The following is a 21,518-nucleotide window of genomic DNA, read 5'->3' as shown; positions in this document are numbered from 1 at the left end:
CATTCTCTACTAGGCACCCTGGGCTTCAGAGATATGCCACACACGCCCTCCTGTAGCTGTGTGAAAATGAAAATCTAGGGGTCCTTAAAAGTTACTAAGTGGGCCTCGTTTTTGTTCACATTGTTGAGTCTCCTTTCCTAAACAGTAGACCCTCCGGTTCTGCACTTAGATGTTTTTAAGCACCAAGGACTTTTCTAACTCAGGTACTTGTTAGAGCAAGAAGGCAGAAGTCAGAAAGGCTAAGTCAGAGAAATCCTGAGAAGTAGGCACGGACTCACATCTTCCCAAAAGGACCTCACCTGCCTTCCTACATGAGGCTTAGCCAGGGTCCAAATGTACTTTAACCTCTGTAGGTGCAGGCTCCAAGGCAGATTCAGACAAGAGCTCAGCTATTACTCCTCTGTTCATACCTGAGGTCCCATGCCTGAGTTGGGCCTTTCCTGTCTTTGCCCTACATACTGTCTGCCCTATCCCTTCTAAAAAGGGGAGAATTCCAAGTGAAACTATAGCAGAACAAGGCACCAGATGGTAACCTGAGACATGAAGAGGCAGCTGGCATCACTCAGCAACACAGTTCACCTAGTTCACCTGTTACTTCTCCTGTGGAGATTTCCCAGACCCTTCAGCCTGGATCTTTCCATTGTACCCCATGCACATGCAATGGTCCCAGTAGCCTTTCACTCATGGTATGCTCCTAAGTGACTGACTGCCCTGTGAACAAAAACTGGACCAGGAGCCACAACTGTGTCAGTTATCTTTGTGTCTCTTTACCTAGAACATACATTACAGGTGCTCAGCGAAGTTTATTGGATGACTTTCTGAATAAATGTTAAGGGATATAAATCATCTTTTTCAGATCCTGTTCTTGTCTTACCTATCAATTGCCTTTAATTAAGTGATTGGTTTTCTCTTTCTTTTTTAATGCCCATAATGTTTTCATCAAACAAAGCCTTATTTGGAAGGCCCTGTCCTTGTTCCCTGCACAGTATAGGATGGTAATAATAGAGTGCTTTTTGTTCACAAAACGGGGAGCCCACAGGTACTCCCAATCCCATACACTTTTACCACCCTCAGGCTAAAATATTATTCCACATACATAAATTCTTCAATTCTGTCAAAGTCAAGGCCAAGTTCTTCTTCTATCACGGTGACTTCGCTCTGATCTTCTCACCTGGGGAAGGGAGAGGGGTAGGTGCTGAGTACCAATGAACATTCACATCTAGTGAGGCTAATTGAGGACCAAATCCAATGATCTGAACCTTACATATATTATCCTATTTAATCCTCAGGGAGTCCTGGGAAATACATGCTATCACTATCTCCACTTTACTGATGAAGAAATCAAACTTCAAAGAGGTTAAGTAATTTGCCAAGGTCACACAGCTACTAACTGCCAATGCTAGGATTTAAACCCAGAGCTAACTTATTCATCATTTCCTGTTTTGATGTGCCATTATTTGTCATCTTTTCAACTGGATAGTGACTTGAATTGTCGGAACTGTGTCGCTGCTTTTTGCCCCATTCTTAATACAATGTTTTGCCTTGAGAAAGTATATAATTCATAATTTTTCAGAGATGAATTAGTTCCTCAAAGGATATTGTACCATTCTTTGCCTCTTCCTTCCCTAATATCTATTTAACTTCTACGTAGACCATGGTCACCCTCTTTCTTCCTAAGGAAAGTTTTATTTCTGAGACAAGCAAAGAAAGGCTTTGCCACTGAAAATATCAAGCAGCTTCCTTCAACAGCTGGAAGCTAAGCAGGAGTTTCACAGGAGGGAAAAAACAACAGTGACCCGCTCAAATGGAGAACGAAGGCACAAGGCAGGAAAAGGAGGGTTGGGTCAGAATAACCCTAGGGAGAGGGGAGAATGAAGGGGAAAGAGAGACTGTTTAGATTTTTTCCATTTGGGACTCTATCCCCAATTTAACCTCTGGACTAAAATTTTTAAACAGTCAAGTAGTGAAAGCCCTGCTCGCAGTGAACTCTGGCCCCTCTGCATGTTTGGGATGTCCCAGAGAAAGGCTGTGCTTTGTGTGAGGCGGCCCCAAGGGGACCAGGTGAGGTGATTGATTGGGAGAAGCCCCAGGGGCACCGCCTTCTGCCACCACCTGCACCTGCACCACAGCGAACAGCTGTGGCTGCAGGGACCCCTCTCAGCCTCACCTCCCCCTCACAACTTCCTAGTGGAAAATTAACCACAGGTCTGAAGTGAGAGAGAAGAGGAACGAGTGAGCCCGTTAGGCAGAGAAATTGGGGTGAGTGGACAACACATAGCATCACGATAAAGTGGTGCCTCTGTACTTCATCCTACAACCCACCCTTTCACAAAACTGTTTCAGCTCTATGTCCTTACTACAATACGTGCAACCAGAGCGCCAAAATGTCACATGGTTAACCGCACTTCCATTTCTAGGTTCTGCTTTGAATAGTTTAAAGTTAATTCAGTGATTTCAACAGACATCTGCCTTATGTGAAAGTATTTATTTGAGATAGCTTCCTTTTCTTTTGGAAATCTACTAATTAGTCTCCTGTGTGTATTATATTCAGAATATACATTGATAACCAGTGAAGTTTTCTGTGTAATGGCTTTTACAGGAAGCACATAGGCAAGATTTTTATTAATAAAATGCAGGAACACATGCACATATACAAAGCAAGCTGTGCTTTGAAAAAGGAAAGCTGGGGTCAGATAACAGATATGGGTGGTAAATCTTCACACAACTGTGCTTTCATTCTCAGACAAAATAATATTTTTAAAATTATAATATAGGTATCCTGGGGCTTACCGTGGGCTGTGTTCTTACACTGACTATATAGAAAGAGGAGACAAAATAAACTTATCCCCTATACACCTCAGCCCAGGCCCAATGCCTGGTATATATTTTGAATGGGGAGACACGGGGAGGGGAAATATACATATTTTCACTGTATTCTATATGAAAGTTGCTATTGTTACAGGTAGCTACTTTAAAACAAAACCCTTACTTTAAGTGCTGAATTTTAAATGTTCATCGATTTCTATTAATTTCCTGATTCTCCAAAAATATGAGTGATATTAATAGCTGGTCAGTAGATATCATTTTCTCCTCTCCCTTCTTTTAATAACTGATATGAAATGCAGAATAAAAACACATTTTAAGTTATTTGTGAAGGGAGATAACAAATAAATAATTGAATATACAAATAAACCTAGCAGCAAATACCACTACAAATAAAGTCAAAAGACAAAAAATGAACTAGAAAAAATGGCAGATAATTTCACAGAGGGTTCATGTTTTCTTAATAAAGAGTTCCAGCAAAATCATTATGGAAAATTCCCAACAGTCCAATATTAAGCAAAATATATGAACAAGCAGTTCGCACAAAGGAACTAAAGATGGCTCTTCAAAATAGAAAAGACGAAAAAGAATAATTTTGGGGGAAGATGGGCAAATAGAGTGATCTGAGAGAAAAGATATACAACCTCATGCGAAGACAATTTAGCCAAATATGTCAACATCAAAAAGACATTTATTCTTTGATCTGCAAATGCCAATGGTTTATCCTATGTACAATCGTGTCACTTGTGTTCTGAGAAATGCTTCATTAGGTAATCTCATCAATATCTGCATACCACATATGTGCATATGTGCATCTGCACAAAACTACAAGGTATCGGTCACATGGTCTCTTGATGCAACCAAAAAACACAGTAATCTGGAGATGTGTGAGGCTGCTCTTAGCATAACATGGCACCCTCTTTTACAGTAAGCTTTTCTACCATGTAATGATAAACCGCAGTACTGAGAAAACAAAAATAAAAGTACAGTATAGTAAATGCATAAACTAGAAACATAGTCATCTACCACCATTACTAACCATTCTGTACCATATGTAGCTGTACTGCTAAACTTTTGTATGATTGGCAGAATGGTAGAGTTTGTTCTCACCAGCATCATCACAAACATATGAGTGTTACATTTCACTACATCAGGATGGCTGTGTCACTAGATTATAGAAACTTTTTATGGGACCACTGTAATATGTTTACTCATCATTGACCAAGATGTCATCATGTGAAGCATGACTGTCTATTATTTAAAATGACACTGGTCCAAAGTTATTCGCTTTGTAATGGGTAGAAGTATTTTAAAAATCCAGATGGCAGTCCACGGCTAGTAAATAGTTAAGTGAATTATACTACCACTCCACATTTGTTTATCCGAAACCATAGGGCTCAATGTGGTTTGCATGTCAAAATATCTTGAAGTTTAGAAAGTTAATACAATGTGTGTACCATATATTAGGTAACACCTCAGAGGATTCTGGAGCAGTATTCAGTAATCAAATTTGTTAATATTCATGCAGAAAAACTATGAATATTCATATAAGTGGGAAAAATAGACTATAAATTGACTCATTTCAATCCAAGTGGCATTTTGCCACCAAAGGAATTTGTCACAAATTCAAGAAAACTTTTGCTTTACAGAGAATTTTTTAATTTAGGAATTGCAGGTAGAAGATTGCAGTTATCTTCATCCATACAATAGAATATCATAAAGATATTAATAAATGAAAACCCAGTTCTGCACTGAAAAATCTCCAGATACACTGATAAGTTAATTTTTTAGGAAAAGACATAACCACTTGTATCAAAAGGAGGAAAAAAGAAAACGTAGAATGAAAATATCTCTGAAAAGGCTATGCATATTATTTCTGGAAAGAGGAACTAGGTGTAGTCAACAAACTCTGGGTGGGAGGGAGACTTTTTGCAATATATGACTACATTCCTGTCCTATAAATACATTGCCTATCCAAAAATAAATCACATTTATGCTTTTAGTTGGTGAATAATGTGTATGGGTTACCAAAGGATAATTAGGCTTTATCCTTATATGGACATTGTACTAAGTTTCAACTATGGGCCAGGTACCAGGCTAGCCAAATGGCCCAAATTATAGTCATGTGAGATGGGCATTAATATGACCCTTTTAGAGATGAGAAAACCAAGGCTCAGACAGAACCACACAGCAGTAAGTGGTGGAGCTTGGTATTCACACCCCAAGTCAGCCCAAGCCTGCCTCAAAAGATTTTTAAATGAGGACTATGAAGTTATCTATAGAGTAGAGAACATGTCCAAGTTATGACCAAATGACTCGTATTTTTCTTAAGCACAATTTTTAGGACATTTGCGCCTCTGCTGTGCTGTGACTTCTCTGGGCCTAACTCCTGCTACGGTGTTAGCAATATCTGAAGAACAAGGAGTTTGCGCCTGGGCAAGGGCTGTGCTGGAGACACACAGAAGAAGCCTCATGGGATCCTGTGTGGACATGTCTGCTTGCCATAGACACACAGTCTGATTGAGAATGCACTGACCTCTTCTTTGGTTGTTCATGAGCACTGGCTGGGAAGGAAGGAGCAGGAAGAGTGTGTTAGTCAGCTTTCCCTGGCTATGACACAATAGCCAAGAAAATCTACTCAAAGATGAAAAGATACATTTGGTTGAAGATTTCAGTCCATGGTCACTTTGGAACCTTCAATAAGACAGTTCATTATGGCAGAAGCACAGGACAGAGGAAACTTGTTCACCTCATGGTAGCCAGGAGGCAAAGAGAGAGAGAGAGAGAGAGAGAGAGAGAGAGAGAGAGAGAGACCCAATATCCTCTGGGCACTCTCTCAACAACCAAACTTTCTTTCACTACCTTCCAATAGCACCGCAGGCTGGGACCAAGCACTCACCATGTAGGCCTTTGGAGGACATTTAAGGGAGGAGAGGGAGGTGGCCCAAACAATGTATTCACATGTATGTAAATGTAAAAATGATAAAATGAAAAAAAAATCTAAAGCAGAGCAAAGGATAACAATGGGTTTCTCTGTTATGGGAAGTCTATCTCCAGAAAGACCCATCTTCTGGACTGAAGTACTGTATACAGTTGTCCTCTGCACCTTTAGGTTCCACATGCTTGTATACAACCAACTACAGGTCAAAAAAATTCAAAAAATAAAAGTGGCATCTTTACTAAATATATACAGACTCTTTTACTTATTATTTACTAAACAATATAGTATAACAACTATTTATATAACATGTACTTTGTATTTTGTATTATAAATAATGTAAAAATGATTCAAAGTATACAGAAGAATATGTGCACAAATACTACACCATAAGGAGCATCCTCAGAGCTTTGTATCTTTGGGGGGAGGTGGCACAGATCCTTCAAGGATACAGAGGGACAACAATATTTGAAACTACAGTTTGAAATCCATCAAAACTGACAAATATCAATTTTGTCTTTTAAGCCTTTACTCCTTTCGTGACATGATAGAGAGAAGCAAGACAGAGCAGTTCAAATACTGCTCAAGGTCAAGTCCACAGTAGAGTCTGGATCTATGCCACCAGACCTATGGAGTGCGATGGAGTCCATTTATGCTCCAGAACAAGTAGGATCCTTCCCTTCCCAGATCCCCAAGAGCCACACACATTCCAGTCATATTTCTGTATCCACCTGCCAGGCGTATGTACCAGAGGGGAGTTTTTGAATTAAGCCCACCAGAGCTAGACCTTGAAGCTACACTTCTAGGGTGACCAACCATCTCCATTTGCTCTCCATTTTAGTAGGGAAATTCACTCAACAATCCTGAACAAATCAAAATGTTTGTTTGCCTGCCAAGTGTCGATCCTAGCCCCACTACTTATTAGCTATGCGATTGAACACAAGTGACTTCACTGCTGGGTCTGTTTCTCCATGTATAGGAGGGAAAGAAAAACAGTACCTGTCCCACTAGGTTGTTATAAAGATTAAATGAGTATTTGTAAAGTGCTTAGCACAATGCTTGGAAAGTGCTCTGTGTTTGTTAAAAGAAATTTATGTTAAAATTTGCTGAGCCTTATTGTCATTATTTATAGTCAGTCCATAAACCAAAGCTTTGAAACCTCTTAAACTGCAATACTGCATTGGTTAAGACTGAAGACCGTAACTCAATATGTTACAAAACAAAACTCCTTTGCTCCAGCTCTGCCCACCCCACACTATGAAGCTCAGTAAAGCCTTCTGATCCTCGCTGGTTCAATACTCTTTGTCTTAACCTATTGGCATACATAGTGGGCTCACAATAAGTATTTATTAAATAAATCCACAACTTTTTCCTCATACAGTCTCTCCAGGGTTGCTGGGAGGAAATGGTATTTTGCTTTCTCTTGATTTGCAAAGGAATGGAGCTAATGCTATGTTTTTATGGCATACTGCTTACCTATGATGAGATTTCCTGATGCTGTGATGAAGGAAGAACAGAGAAGAGAGAGGAATACTTTTCTTTGGCAGTTAATTATGACCCTGAATCTGTGGGTAGGCTGAACACGGAAATGCATGCATCAGTCATAAATTGGTCCACATTCAGACATCTAAAGCCTTAGAGTTCTACGGTGCAACCTTCAGGCTGCTTCTGCAGAGGTTTGCAGGTAGTTCACATGCCCACACTCACTTACTTACTTGCCCTCCTGAGCAACAGTGACTGCATTCAGGGAACCCACCAGAGCACATGGGCCTGTCTGCCTGCTGGGTTCTACTCCAGTGGAGTCCATGTCAATGATGGGGCCAGTGGCTGAACCACAGACCGCCAGATGTGCAGGCAGGCCCTGCAAAATCTCCACTCCTGCACCACATAACAAGCAGCATATGGTTTTTTGGCTAAAAGGTGTTTAAATGAAATCATTTTTTCCATATTACTTTGAAAAGTTTATTTCATCAAGCATGAAAATGTTTAATAATATTATTTGGAGGTTTTTTAAAAAAAGAAATCACCATATTGAAGATGTTTCTCTTTTATTCACTTGGGGAAAAGAACATGATGATATTTAACCCTTTCCTTGAGGGGGCTCAAGTCACAAATTTGACATAAAAAGTGCTTTGAGAATCCCATGGTGTGAATGATTGAGCAAAAACAGAAAGTTTGCCCCCCACAGCTCCACAGTGGTGTAAGGTGACACATTAGGCACCGTCTGAGTGATGGTTGTAATAAAATAGAGCAGACACCACTGCCTAGCCAGTTTGGAACAGCCACTAGAGAACACGTGCCAGTGCTGGTTCCCTGGGCTGACAGCTTCTAGAACTATCACAGCTCTTTTCCCAGAAAGCCACTTACTCTAGAGAGGCAAACAAAGCTGATGGAAAAGCACCAGGGACCCTGACCAGGCTAGGCTGGGGACTCCACTTCTGCTTCCCATTTCATTCAGCAGGAAGTACCTCCCTCTGAAGGTTTTTGCCCCAAACAACAAAATCAGACTGGGCTAAGCTGCAGTCACTTGCAAGTCAGTTCCTCACTTGTCCCAGCAGGTCTAAGACAAAGTAGTCTAAACAGAAGCCCATCTACTATGAGATGAGATGTTTAAATGTTACACAGCACACTAACACACCTGTAAAATGTGTTTGCTCCTCTATCTTGATAAATATACCTGGAAGGCTGAGAGTACCCAAGGGGAAGTCACAGGCTGCTCACATGGGAGCTTAAGGACAGCTAGCACTTGTCACCCCAATCCTAGCCCATGACATGTCTGCTATATTTTGGATCTTAATATCCCAGTATTCCCACAGCATGGTGCTATTGGAAGATAGTTGAACTTTTAAGAGGTGGGGCCTACTTGAAGGTCTTCTGGTCATTACCAGTGTGTCCTCAAAGAGCATAGTAGGACCCCAGACCCTTTCTCTTCTCTCATTTGTATCCTGGCCATGAAATGAGCAGCTTTGTTCCACCTCATATTCCTACCATGATGTACTGCCCCACCAAAGGCCCAAAAGCAACAGAACCAACCAATCATGAACTGAAATCAAAATGAATGCTTCCTCTTTATAAGTTGTTTATGTTAGAGTGATAGAAAGCAGACTAATACACCATCCTCCCACCCTTCCTCATCTGGGTCCGTCCAACACTAGCCCTCACTGCTAGAAGCTTTGCCTATATTGGTCACACGGCTTTCCTTGACCACTCCTCAAAGCCATGGGCAACTGCACACAGGCCTTGAAAGGGCTTTAGTCGAGTCTTTAGCACCCAAGAGTAATGGAAGCCAAGGAATAGAAAAGTCCAGATCCAGTCAGGATACTTGGTGTATCCAAGTCAGGGTTCTTGGTGTGGGGCAACTTTTTTTTCTGTGAATTGGGAGGAGGTGAGGAGAGCATGGGAAGGGAGCACCAAAAGGTCAGAGAGATGTTCTAGTCATGGGGTGTGAGTGAGAGACAACAAGCATTTAACTTTAATAAGATGAATCAGGGTCAACTATTTGGGAATTGGCATGAGTTGAAAATGGTGGATCAAATTTTTATCTCTGGAGATATCCCCTGGCTTTCTCAAATGCAATGTCAAAGAAAGGTCAGACATTAAAGCAACCACAAGGAACCTAAAAATATGTTCTTCATAGTGCTAGGACTTTGAAGAGCTTTTCTTTTTAAATGAAGGAGGGGAGCTGTGGCATCTTAATCAAGAAGCCTTTCAAAGTCCTAATGGTTTTCAGGTTTTCTAAAGAATTTTCTATACAACAAAAAGACACAGATGAATTCTTTTTAAAAAATTAAAGCACAGATGGGAGAAAAATAGCACAAGAAGCCTGAGGTTTGGTGAAAGAAAGAACTCAAGCATGAATTATTAGACAGTTTGCATGTTTTGGGGAGCAGGTGAGGAGCTGGTTAAACATGATATAGAGAGATGAACCCATGGATAGCTCCTCGTGATGCAAATGCCCCCTTTATCTAACACTTTTGTCACAAGAAGTTCAAATTCTCATGCTGCCCGCACTAAATTTTGCCCATATTCTCCAGGTAAGTTATATTTGTTCATATCCCTTTCCCATTGGCAGAATCACAAAAGACTTGTCTCCTCTCTTCTCTTCATTCCTCTGGTCTGTGTCCTGGATTTTGTCCCCACATCCAGTAGTGTTAAGACAGATGACTATGAGAATGAGATCAGTAAAGCCACCAGACTTGGGTGTAAGGGTTAACAGCATATGACAGATTAAAGGAAGAGACAAATTGAGTCACGTGGTCAACCAGAAATTTTAGAGTCCAAAAGGTTTAATAACTTGCCATAAGTGAAAGTAGAAGACAGGAGACTGCAGACCCCCAAAGCCAAACCCTGCTCCATGCATCAGGGTCCAAGTTCAGCCTGATTACTCTTACCCCTGCACAAGGTAGAGCACCAAGCAAAGAAAATGACAGTACATAGAGAAAAATTGAAGAGCAGCATGAAAATAATTATGAATTGGAAGGAATATACTCCAAAGGCTTAAATCTCGAAAACCTGGCCAAGTGATTACATGGGGAAAAAGAAACACGATCGTGGTGGATATGAAGCAAGCACTGAAAGAGTATAAACAAAGACTTCGGCTACTCCAAGGGAAACATAAATTCAGTGATGTGATGGAAAATATAGGCTAGATTTGAGAAGAATTACTGTATTGGGAAGATCTATTAATCTGTTGACAGTCTCTCATAGAAAGTGATGGCAGCCTGCTCGTTTGCCTCATTTAAAAACGGTCCATCCAAGGAGCTGCAAAATACATCTGAGGGAAGGGTGGTATGCAGCAGGCGAGGGATGGGTTGCCTTCATAAATCTTGTTCATTTTTCATCTTGATGATTTTTCTCTCCAGTTTCCTTCCATTTTCTTTTCCAGTCTCGTGCCAAGCCCCCTTTCAGATCAACAGAGTTTTCAACATGAAAACTCTTCCTAGACTAAGGGGAGTAGGGTTCTGACTGGTATCCTGTGGTTGTGAGTGGGATCTGTCTTTCTCAGGCTCTTAATGGTTTGCATCCTGGTTTATCTCACTCTGTAGACTTGGCTACCTGTGTTCAAGGGGAACTTGCAGCCATCCTACTTGGTATCCAGGGCCTAAATTTTAAAATCTGGAGTTTAAGATTATAGTTCAAAGGGCTGATATGGTCCAGGAGAGCTGAGACTTTTTCAGCTCTGAACAGGAAAATCAGCAGCAGTCTCCCACACACTTATAGCAGGACTGTGACAATTTCCCTAATGCTTTTTCAAGGGTTTTCATTTTCACCCAAATAGCTTCTAGCCATGCCAGGTAAAAAGAGAGGTGTCATCCAAGCTATAAGTGAACAGTATAGTCTTATGTGAATCCAATTGAAGGAGAATTGTGCTGGAAGGTCCAAACAGAAAACCACTTTTTTCCAGATGTCAGAAAGCCTGAAGTCTGTGTGCAGAAAAATGCAGCATTCTGGACTTTCAATCTGGTCTTTCTGTTGAAGGTCAGAGATGAAAGCTCCCATAAAGAAAATGTTTGCTTCACACTCATGCTGCTCTGTACACTCAGGGTACCCAACAGCTCTCGATTTAGTGTTTCAGAAACACGTTATTATATGAGAGGCAAAATTGTCCTAGGAAAATGAGGACTTGGACCCTGGGTTTTATTTACTGAAATAAAGATTGCAGAAAGAGATAGGGACAGAGAAAATGATTTTGAAATATGTTCCTTGTTATAATCCTGTTGCCAGCACTTAAATAAAAAGGGGGGTTAAAGAAGAAAATATCTTCTTGGCATCCCAGGGGAGCAATTCTGTCTTGGGGGGTCTCTGCTGGTGCAGCTGATACATACTCAAGTCATCTGCAGATGAAGTGCCCTTTAGATTAAAGTAGAAGCAAGTTCTCTACTAAGAAATAGTCCTACTATGTGGAAGTACAACCACATCAGATGCTGCTAATGAGTACTCATGGGAAGATGGCTTATTTTCCTACACTTAGAAAGCATTGTCTTAATGCATTTCCCATTAACAAAATACCTGAGGCTGGGTAATGTATAAAGAAACTTATTTGGCTGATGATTTGAGAGGTCTAAGATTGGGTGGCCCCATCAGTTTCACCAGATACTCAATCTGTCGGCACCTTGGCTATATCACAACATGGTGGATGGCATCATTATTGGGAGTGTGCTTGAGAGGCAGAGATCACATGGGGAGATAGAAAGCCAAGCTCTTTCTCTTATAACAACTCTATATATTTCTCTCCCCCTCCTTCCCTTTGGTAGTACTAAGGTTTGAACTCAGGGCTTTGCCCTTACTAGGCAGGCACTTTACTGCTTGAGCCACATCTCCAGCCCAACAACACACTCTCCAAGGGACTGAATCACTCCCTGCAACCAGCATTAATCCCTTCTGAGGGCAGAACCCAGTGACCTGAGCACCTTGCAGTAGATCCCACTTCTTTCAGGTTCCATCATCTCCCAGCATTGCCATACTCCTTATAAAAGTGCTCAAGGGAACTAGCTAGTGCCTTTTGTCCTTCTGCCTTCCTCCATGTGAGGACACATTGTCAGCCCTCTCCAGAGAATGAAGCATCAAGGAAACAGAGAGAGATCCTTCACCATACACTGAATTGGTAGGCACCTTAATCTTGGGTGTTCCAGCCTCCAGAACTGTGAGGAAAAAATTTCTATCGTTTATGAGTTACCAATCTAAGGCATTTTGTTACAGCAGCACAAAGAGATTAAGACCAGGTCTATGAAGCCAGGCAATCAATTACAATGTGAAACAACACAAAAAACAATTTAAAATTAGACATCCTGTGCCTACAATTCCTTGTTCTAAGTTCTAGTGTGATCATTGCCCATTCCCAGACTGCTTTCTGCCTCTTTCCTTGGTCTCTCTCTCTCACTCTTTTACCTGCTCTCATCTTCTCTATTTCTGCCCATGCTCAAATTCCTGAATTCCTTCCTCTTTGTCTCACCAAGAAAATTTTTAAATATTCTAGTCTTAGTATGTATAGCAAGGCAAGTTTTAGGCTGTAGACTGCCTGAGTTAAATCCCAGCTCTATCTGTCTAGGCTTGGGTAAATCTCTTACTTCTCTGAGCCTCAGTCTCTCGTCTGGAAATTGGGGATAACAATAGTACCTATTTCAGGGGAGCTTTGTGAAGATTAAAGGAGTTAATATGTATAATGCACTGAAATGTTATCTACTACAAAGAAAACTTTCAGTCAGTGTAACTTATTATGTCATGACGTCACCCCAATAGCTTTCTGATCACACTCTTTGCTTTTTCTAAATAAAAATAAAGGTTTACCTTCTAAGAAGTATTTATCCAATAATATTGAGATAAATTTTTGTGCTTCCCAGATAGATAGCCACAAACTTTTGGGTGGTTTGGAAAAGAGGTAGATGTCCCTAAACAACCATGCTGAGTGACCAGGCCCAACTGAGGCCATTCATTCATTCATTTAGTATTCTACAAACACTTATCACGCAGTATATTAGTTTGCGAGAGCTGCCATATCAAAGTACCACAAACTGAGTGGCTTCAAACAACATAAATGAAATGCCTTAAAGGCCAGATTCAGCATTGCTATTGGTTTTGTCATTGTCCAAAAGAGTGAACAACTGTAGTAAAATGATGAATAAAATCAGGTACTATCATCCCCCAATATGTACAGTAGGACCATTTTTGGAAAAGTCTCATGTTTATTAAAACTATGAAGAAACATATGTGTGTTTGTGTATTTGAATTTATGTTCTAAGTTTAGGTAATAATATATCTGTTCTAAGCTTAGATCATTGTAAACAAGGTTTCCACATAAGTAAATGTCTGAACCATTGGAAAGTTGTGTGGGGTATGAAACCACTCTTCACTGTGTAGGATGTCTTGGGAATAGCAGATCATCTAACATCTTTGGACTCTATCATGAACAACTAGTTCATGGTAGCTGAGGTAACAATCAAAAACATCCCCACAATTTTCAAAACCCATCCTAGAGAAGACCATACCCATGGAGAGCCACTGGTTATTGAAGCTCTTCTATAATATCCTAAGAACACGCTCAATAAGTATTTGTATAATTAAGAAAGAGAAGACACTAGCTGTTGAATTGTGAAGACTCTGAAGGGTGGTTAACTATGAGCAACAGGCAACTTTGGTAGACATAGAATGTTTCCTCAAGCAATCACACACTCAGAATGATTTGTTATGGATTCTTACTCAATCCTTTCTTGACTTAGCAGAAACTTTGAGGTAGGTAGAGTTATAATGAGTTATAACCACATACCTAAGCTTCAAGGGAACCATACTTGTATTTGTCTTTTGCCTCTTTCTTTTCAATCTATCTGGCAAAACTCTAGGTCATACCCTGTATTAGAACAACTTCCTTGTTCTTCAGTATGTCCTTCTTCATTCAGAAATGAAACCCATCTGTCCCCAAAATCAGTCCTCAATTGTCTTCTGCACATTAAAACTCTAGTTAAAGACTTCAGGGCTCTCTACCAAATAATTCTTCTATTTCAAGCCCCAGCCTCTGTTCTATGCCCTACTCTGTCAATGCTCACCTCTCCTCTGCCTCTCTCTGCCCTCATGGAAAAATCTTGCTTTTCCATTTTCCAGTCATTGCTCTAAGAATCACCATCTCTATGAATTCTTTCTCAATTAGCTCAGCTAATGCTATTCACATAGTTCTCACACTTGACCTTTCTTTAGAATCACATAAAAGTCATGAGATAGGGCTCCACTCAGGACCAATTAAATCAGAATCTTCAGGGGATAGAACAGTTTTCAAACTTGCCATGATTCCCAGTGTCAGCCATGTTTGAGAGCCACTGTTCAAGTGCTCCACGCAGCACCTGGATCTTATTAAGCTTGAACCCCACCTGTTGTACCTGTAAATGGTTTCCTGGCACAGACTTTCTTTCCCTTCACAGTAAGACAGGAAATGTTTAATACAGCTCAACTTTAAATGTGCTTAGGAATCCAGAGGATCTTGTTCAAGTGCAAATTTGGGTTTAGGAAATTCAAAGTGATGACCTGAGATTCTACATTCTTAACAAGCTCTCAAGGTTCCAAAATATGCTTTCAAAATATGACCATATACGTTTAATACTCCTACATATGGTACATAACATGTGAATTACTCTCAAGAATTTCAAGGCATGAAGAAGGGGATACCTACTCCCTAATTGGTTCTCTGAGGAATTGTTTTAAACTGAGGAGGTAGAGAACATTGTACAGATTGTTTTTTTGTAACTGATCCATATCTAAATAAATGGTTTGCTTAAAAATGAATTACAATAAATCAAAACTATAATGAGATACTATTTTATCCTTACCTAGATGGCTATAATAGAAAATAAGTTGTTTGTAAGGATACAAAGACTCATACACTGCTGGTAGAAATGTAAAATGGCACTGCTGGTTTGGAAAACAGCATGGCAGTTCCTCAAATGATTTAATATAGAATTTCTATGTGACTTGAAAATTCTATTCCTAAGTATAGGCTCAAAAGAATTGAAAATAAGACTTCACACAAAATGTTCACAGCTGTACTATTCACAATAGCCAAAAGGTGGAAACAACTTAAATGCCCATCAATTGATGAATACACACATGTGGTCTTTCCACACAAAGAAATTTGATTCAGCTATAAAGTGGAGTGGAATACTGATACGTGCCCTAAAATGACTGAAACTTGAAAACTTTGTGCTAAGAAAAAAAGTCAAACATAAAGAACCACATATTTTAGAATTCCATTTATGTAATATATCCAGAATAGGTTATTCCATTGAGAACAGAGCGGTGTTTGCCAGGGAATGGGAGAAGGAAGAAGTGGGTGGTAACTGCTAAGTCAGTACAAGGTTTTCTTTTGGAATGGTAAACATGTTTTGGGCCTAGAAAGAGGTATCATCATGACTATGTTAAATGCTATTGAATTATATACCTTAAAATCATTAATTTTATGTTATATGAATTTAACCTCAACAAAAAAATTACAAAATCATAGTCTATGTGAGATCCAGTAATTTATTAATGAAGACAGCTGAGTATTGGGTACAAAAGTTACTTGCATATTTATTTATTGTCCAGTCAATGCATGCACACAGTGTTCAGGCACCACCTCTCCCTGTTCAGTTCAGAAACTATCACTTTATTGTCAGTTTTGCTCTTGTTGGATAATTTCATGTCTTCTACCATGAGAAAAAGAATAGCCATGTTGTCACTACTCATAAAGCCATGGTTCTTCAAAACCTGGTTGTACTGAAGCACTATAGATCTTCTTGATCCTGCATTTATTTCATGCCAGTTACATTATAACCATGATGCTGCATCATCCACATCAACAATGGCTTCCAAGGTCTCTTTCCAACATTGTTATTCCGCTTGGTTCTTGGATGATGGCCACAAATACAAGTCTTACCCAGAGTATATGCAGGCAAATGTGGAGAACAATTAATTAAATACTCTGTTTGGATTTTATAGAATAAATATAGAACAACACACCTTCCAGTTATGTTTTCTGTACTCTCCAGGCTATAGCCTCTGCATTTTTTATGATGAGATCTCTTTCAGTGTTGGCTGCATCACTACCTTCTGCATTCCACTGACAATAGGGAGACTAAGAGGGCCTATGGGCAGGGAGGCAAGTTCCATCCTTGTAAAGAATGTTCTTTCCTTAGCAGGGGAACTTAAAACTGACCAGAGAGAGCATGATGTTAATGCATTGAGTGATCACCACAAGGATATTGATTGGTAGAACCACTTGTCATTGAGGAGGAATAGTTTTTAAAGCCCTTGGAGGAGATAAGCACAAACCCTTGCTCAAGTCCAAGGATGCGACTGATTTGAGGGTAAGCATGACCTCTTTGTAAAGCAGCCTACTGTGCTTGGTATATACAAAGAAGGAGGGATCAACACACATCCACATCTGCTAAGTCAGCAGTTCTCTTTCCTTCTCCAAGTTGCAAATTTGCCAAGCAAATCTACCATTTTCAGAAACATGATCTGAGGACACAATCAAATTTGAGTTTTGTTTTTCCAATGTATGCAAGTTGTTGCAAATAACAAAATAGATATTTACAATGTGAGAAATCCTACTAGTTAAAGATTTACTCCACAGAGTTGTTAGAAATGCTTTTCGAGAAAACACTGAGTCAGACCAGGCATAGAAGGTTAAAGTTTGTACCCTCATCAGATTTTAACAACTTGCCTTAAAAACCTTGTTTTCGATGTCCTGGAAGAGAGCAGAGAGGGAATCACATTTTTCTTCGTTTGCCAATTTTATGAGATTCTTCCTTGTTGACTTTAAAATATTTAGTCTGAAATTTTCTCCTTAAATTAGAAGACAAAAAAATTTGAGAGATTCCCATAAGTCATTTCACAGTATAGATCTGGTACCCATATTAAGAACTAACACCCTTGCTCAAGGGAAAATGGGTCCATTGAAATGGCCTAAACCTCAAAGTACAGTGAAGACTCTTCAATTACGGTCCATGAAGCAGATTCGGTGAGCATCATGCCTCTGATTATCCTCCCCAATGGTATTTTCATAAATCTTCATTATGAGGAAGTGTGGAGACGTTGACAGGTGAGAGAAGAGGAGTCTAATTTTAATGTGGTAATTCCCCCTCCCAAACCTAAACCCAATATTATTGAGTTGCTCTATGCTGCAAAACAGCTGTAAATATGCACTATCATCTGGCAATCCAGAATTCTTTGGAGTAAAAAAATGTAGTTTCAGCAATTCATCTAGAGAAAGTTCTAGCTTTTGAAAGATATTAAACTGGCCAGACCAATATATCCTTCTGAATACTTCAAACACTCATACCTAAAGAATGGAGTTATCACAATAAAATTTCATAGCAAAAGTGTAGTTTTAGGAGCTGGAAACAGAGGTGAAAACAACCATAGGGACTCTGACCACTGTGGGAGAAAGATACAAAACAAATAATTACAGGAGTGACTGGAATTACAATCCATGATTAATATTGCAGAGGAAAGTCCTAGGGACCATGAAATTATAAAAATTGAGAGTAACATTTTGGAGAGATCAAGAAAGGCTTTCTGGCAGGGAGAGTGGTTATTTATAGTTATTTAAGATAAACTCTTGAGGGATGAGAAAGAGGTTCTGCAGTTCCCTTAAACATCTGAGTTTTACTTTTCCAGAAGTCTTCAATATTTATTATAATGCTAATTTCCCTTAGCCCACTAAATACTCACACAATAAAAAGGCCTAAACGGGAACATTGTTGAAGAAAAGACTTTAACTCTCACTTAAGACTACATTATCATGATTAATTATGAAAATGTGTATGTTATCCAGACCCAAATTCTACTTCCTAAATGTGAGCGAGTCCCCATTCCTGGTTCATCAACATTAGGGAAAAGAAACTGAGCTCAGAGCTTCCGCTTTACTGCTCGTTAATCACACCAAGTCACTGAAGTGTGTAGACACTGCTCCAGGCTACTTAGGGAAATGCATCTCTTATGTCTGTCAGTAATTTTTTAGCTTGCCAGTAATTGCAGTGCTTTCTGTGAGATACAGTGTGAGAGAAGTAATTTGCTCAAGTGTTATGATTTTACATGGATAGAGATCAACAGGGGAGAAAAATAAGACTTTTCAAGAAGTCAATGATGCAGAAAGAGATGCTTTTTGGAATAGATACTTCTAGGAGAAATGGATTCTCATATGCCCATCATAGATAGTCTGACTTTTGTCCCTTACTCATTACTTTCATGAAGACACAGTGGCACTTGATCATCCCACCAACCACTTTGAATCTCCAAATGCCTAGTTTAATCAGGCAAAGAAAACCACTTTATATACATAGACAAGGAACACTTATATGTCTATGTCAAAGACATTCTTCTAGGTAGTTTGGGAATCTCCAGCAAATTTTCCTATGTGGTAGATTAGCTTATTATATGGACTAATGAGAAAATACTATGAATGAGTCCCCAATGGCCAGAGTCTAGCATTAAGTTTAATTTGTAGCAGAGCTTCCTCAACATTTTCCATGACATGGGTTGGTTTTGCCCACTGGGACTACTCTTCCTGTCTCTGTATCTCCAGCATCAGTTCAGCAGCATTCAGTCACACACTGACCCCCGCTCTTCTGCATTCTGTGGGCTCACTGTCATAGCAGCCATGCCCTTCTGAGGTCCCCAAGGAGTTTCCAGCCAGGGAAGGGACCCTTAGTATAAACTGCCAGTCTTAGCTCCCCCAAACATCTATCCAATCCTTGGCATGATAAAAGGAAACAGCTCTGGGACAGACCAGCTCTGTAGTCTTCCAAGGGTAAAAAATAAAACAAATCTCCTCCATCTGTGCCCAGGGCTGTATGTCTGCCACCCTCCCAGGTGGAAAGGAGGTGAAATAGTCTTTTCCATTTTGGCTACCTCTAGTTTATTTTGTCCAGCATTTTGGAGGTGTCTCCTGTCTCTGTCCTCAGCCTGGAGAAGAAAAGGCAGAAATAACAGGGTTTTTTTTTTTTTGTCCTCAGTTGACCTCCAAGAAAACTAGGACAGTGGAAGGCTAAGAAGACAAGGACTCTCCCTGGTACACCAGTGGTCAAGGCTGGCTTTCAGTGGCGCCTCTCCAAACAGCCAAAATCAGTGTCAAACCACCAGCCTGGGCAAACTTTCCAAGCTGCTTCCAGTGTTTATCCAGCCACTAAGTGCTCTGCCCAGAGTGGACTCCACCCAACGGTGAGCTAAGGCCAGTCAAACATCTATTCACATAGTTAGGAGTGACATGCCCACCCAGCCTGGCCCTCTGATGATGCCCACAGAGTCCAGCTGTAGCAAGCACCACTCTCACAGGTGCTGGGCACCTGGTCAAATATGGCAGTGGTCATTGGGGTAGGGCTGGAGGAGATGTTTGCACAGGGGCCCCAGCACCACACTGGGAATCATAGTTAAAGTCACTGTATATTGCAGAAAGAAATTGGGTTTGAGCCTCTACTGGATCCTAGCTTGGGATCTTTCTATTTAGGCAACCTTGAGCAAGTTCCTTAATGGTGCTGTGGCTATGTTTACCCATCTGTAGAGTGAGAGTAACATAAGGTTGTTGCGAGATCACAGAAGTAAAGAACCCAGAACAGTCTTGCAATAGGACAAGGTCAAAAAAATGGTAAGAGCAAAAAGCTTCCCCAAGGGAGTAACCAGGTTCCGCTAGTGCTGCAGCTGAGAGGCAAGGAGAGTCCCCTTGTGAAGTCTGCTCTTGAGACCTTAGTAGGTTGTGCATGTGGCCAGGTGTACGGTGTGGTGGAAATACACTGGCCTCAGGGACCAAGGCCTGGCTGGGACTATCTCTGCTTCTAGCTCATTCCATTGCCTTGAATAATTTTCCTCACTTCTCTGGGTCTCATTTTATTGATTTGTTTGAGGGGGCTATTTGGATATTACTCTTTATGGGTCTGGGTTTGAAGCATTCCTCTGTCACTTCCTAATTAGGTAACTTTGCAAGTAATTTCATTCAAAGTCCCTTTCTTCCTGAGCAACTTGTGGCTGAGAGTCTGGAGCACAGATACATGCCTAAGCAGAGTCTTTGATTTTGGTTTCTGTAAGAAGCAGCAAACAAATCTTTCTGAGGGGTTTAGCCCAAAATTCAACATCTACAGAAGGTTCTGTGCTGTCTCCACTGAACACATATAGGGACTTGTAAACAATGGTGTGAGATCTTGTGCCTTCAGCAAAGTCTCCTGTACAGTGCTAAACCATATTTACTAGTCAAGGTAAACAGGCTTTTTAGAAATATTTTCTACTCCATGCATGGAATCAAATAAGAGTTTTCTTATTCACAGAGTTAATCAGAAAAATCAATTATCTCAGAGCTCCTTCCATGGTCAGAACCTCATGGAATACCCAATAGAACCAGTGGAGGAACAGAGAAATCTCTTCCAAGAAACAAGTCTTGCTGCTATTAGAACTACTGCTCCAATCTTGCTTTTAACAGAATCTGAGAAATACTGAAGACAGCAACTTTCCTACAGTTCTGTGTTTTCTTCTTTCTCATTTTCTGCCACAGAATTCAGCTAAAACAATACATGATGTCATCTCAATCATTGGCTGATGATGGCTCTAAATAAAGATACCCTTCATACCCAGAGGGCCACCTACTCAACTGGTTTCTGAAATAGTGTTTATATTTCCATCTTTAGCCATCAAGACAGACTGAGAATATTCTAGACCATGTTGGCATTACAGTTCCAATATCTCAGAGTTAGACTTGTCAACCTGAGGGAAAAAGGCTAATCAAATATGTTAGCCTGTGCCTGTGTGGTGTTTATGTATATTTGGTGAAACATCTGGTCCTGACTTCTTTGGAGACATTCTTCTCCTGTGTTAGAATTGGTAGTTATTTTGATAAAGAAACATTGGTCATACATGCCTATCACACAGTGAAGTTTTCCACAGAACACCAGAATTAAGAGTCTATCTTCTGCAGGAAAAGAAAATCATTTGTTTACTTTTGCTGAACACATTTCTTTGATGGACTTTCCAACCAGTGCTTGTGAAGATTCTCCTTAGAGCTTACTCAACTCATAGAGTGAAGGTTCAAAAAGCTTGTTCTGCTGTGTATCTCTAGTGCCTGGAACTAGTTGGCACTCAAACATTTTTTGAATAAATGAGAATGCCTTAAACTTATTTTTTATAAGACAGAAAAATTCAGTTGGGGAGCAATTAAGCCATGGAAGGGGAAGAAAGTGAAGATTTGTGCTGATCAAAACCTTGTACCCCATGAATTTGCTTTATCTTTAAAATGTCGGAAAAGAAG

At 40.1% G+C, this 21,518-nt stretch overlaps 1 non-coding gene across 1 annotated transcript; it reads left to right on the top strand.

Moving 5' to 3' along the window:
* Positions 1 to 2,773: 2,773 nt before the first annotated feature.
* Positions 2,774 to 2,905, top strand: LOC141413208 (small nucleolar RNA SNORA51). Its single transcript, XR_012438016.1, has one exon. It is a non-coding gene; the product is annotated as a small nucleolar RNA SNORA51 (small nucleolar RNA).
* Positions 2,906 to 21,518: the final 18,613 nt, after the last annotated feature.

This window comes from Castor canadensis, chromosome 10, assembly GCF_047511655.1.
Source record: "Castor canadensis chromosome 10, mCasCan1.hap1v2, whole genome shotgun sequence".
NCBI classification, from domain to species: domain Eukaryota; kingdom Metazoa; phylum Chordata; class Mammalia; order Rodentia; family Castoridae; genus Castor; species Castor canadensis.
This window is presented reverse-complemented; position numbering and strand designations above follow the sequence as displayed.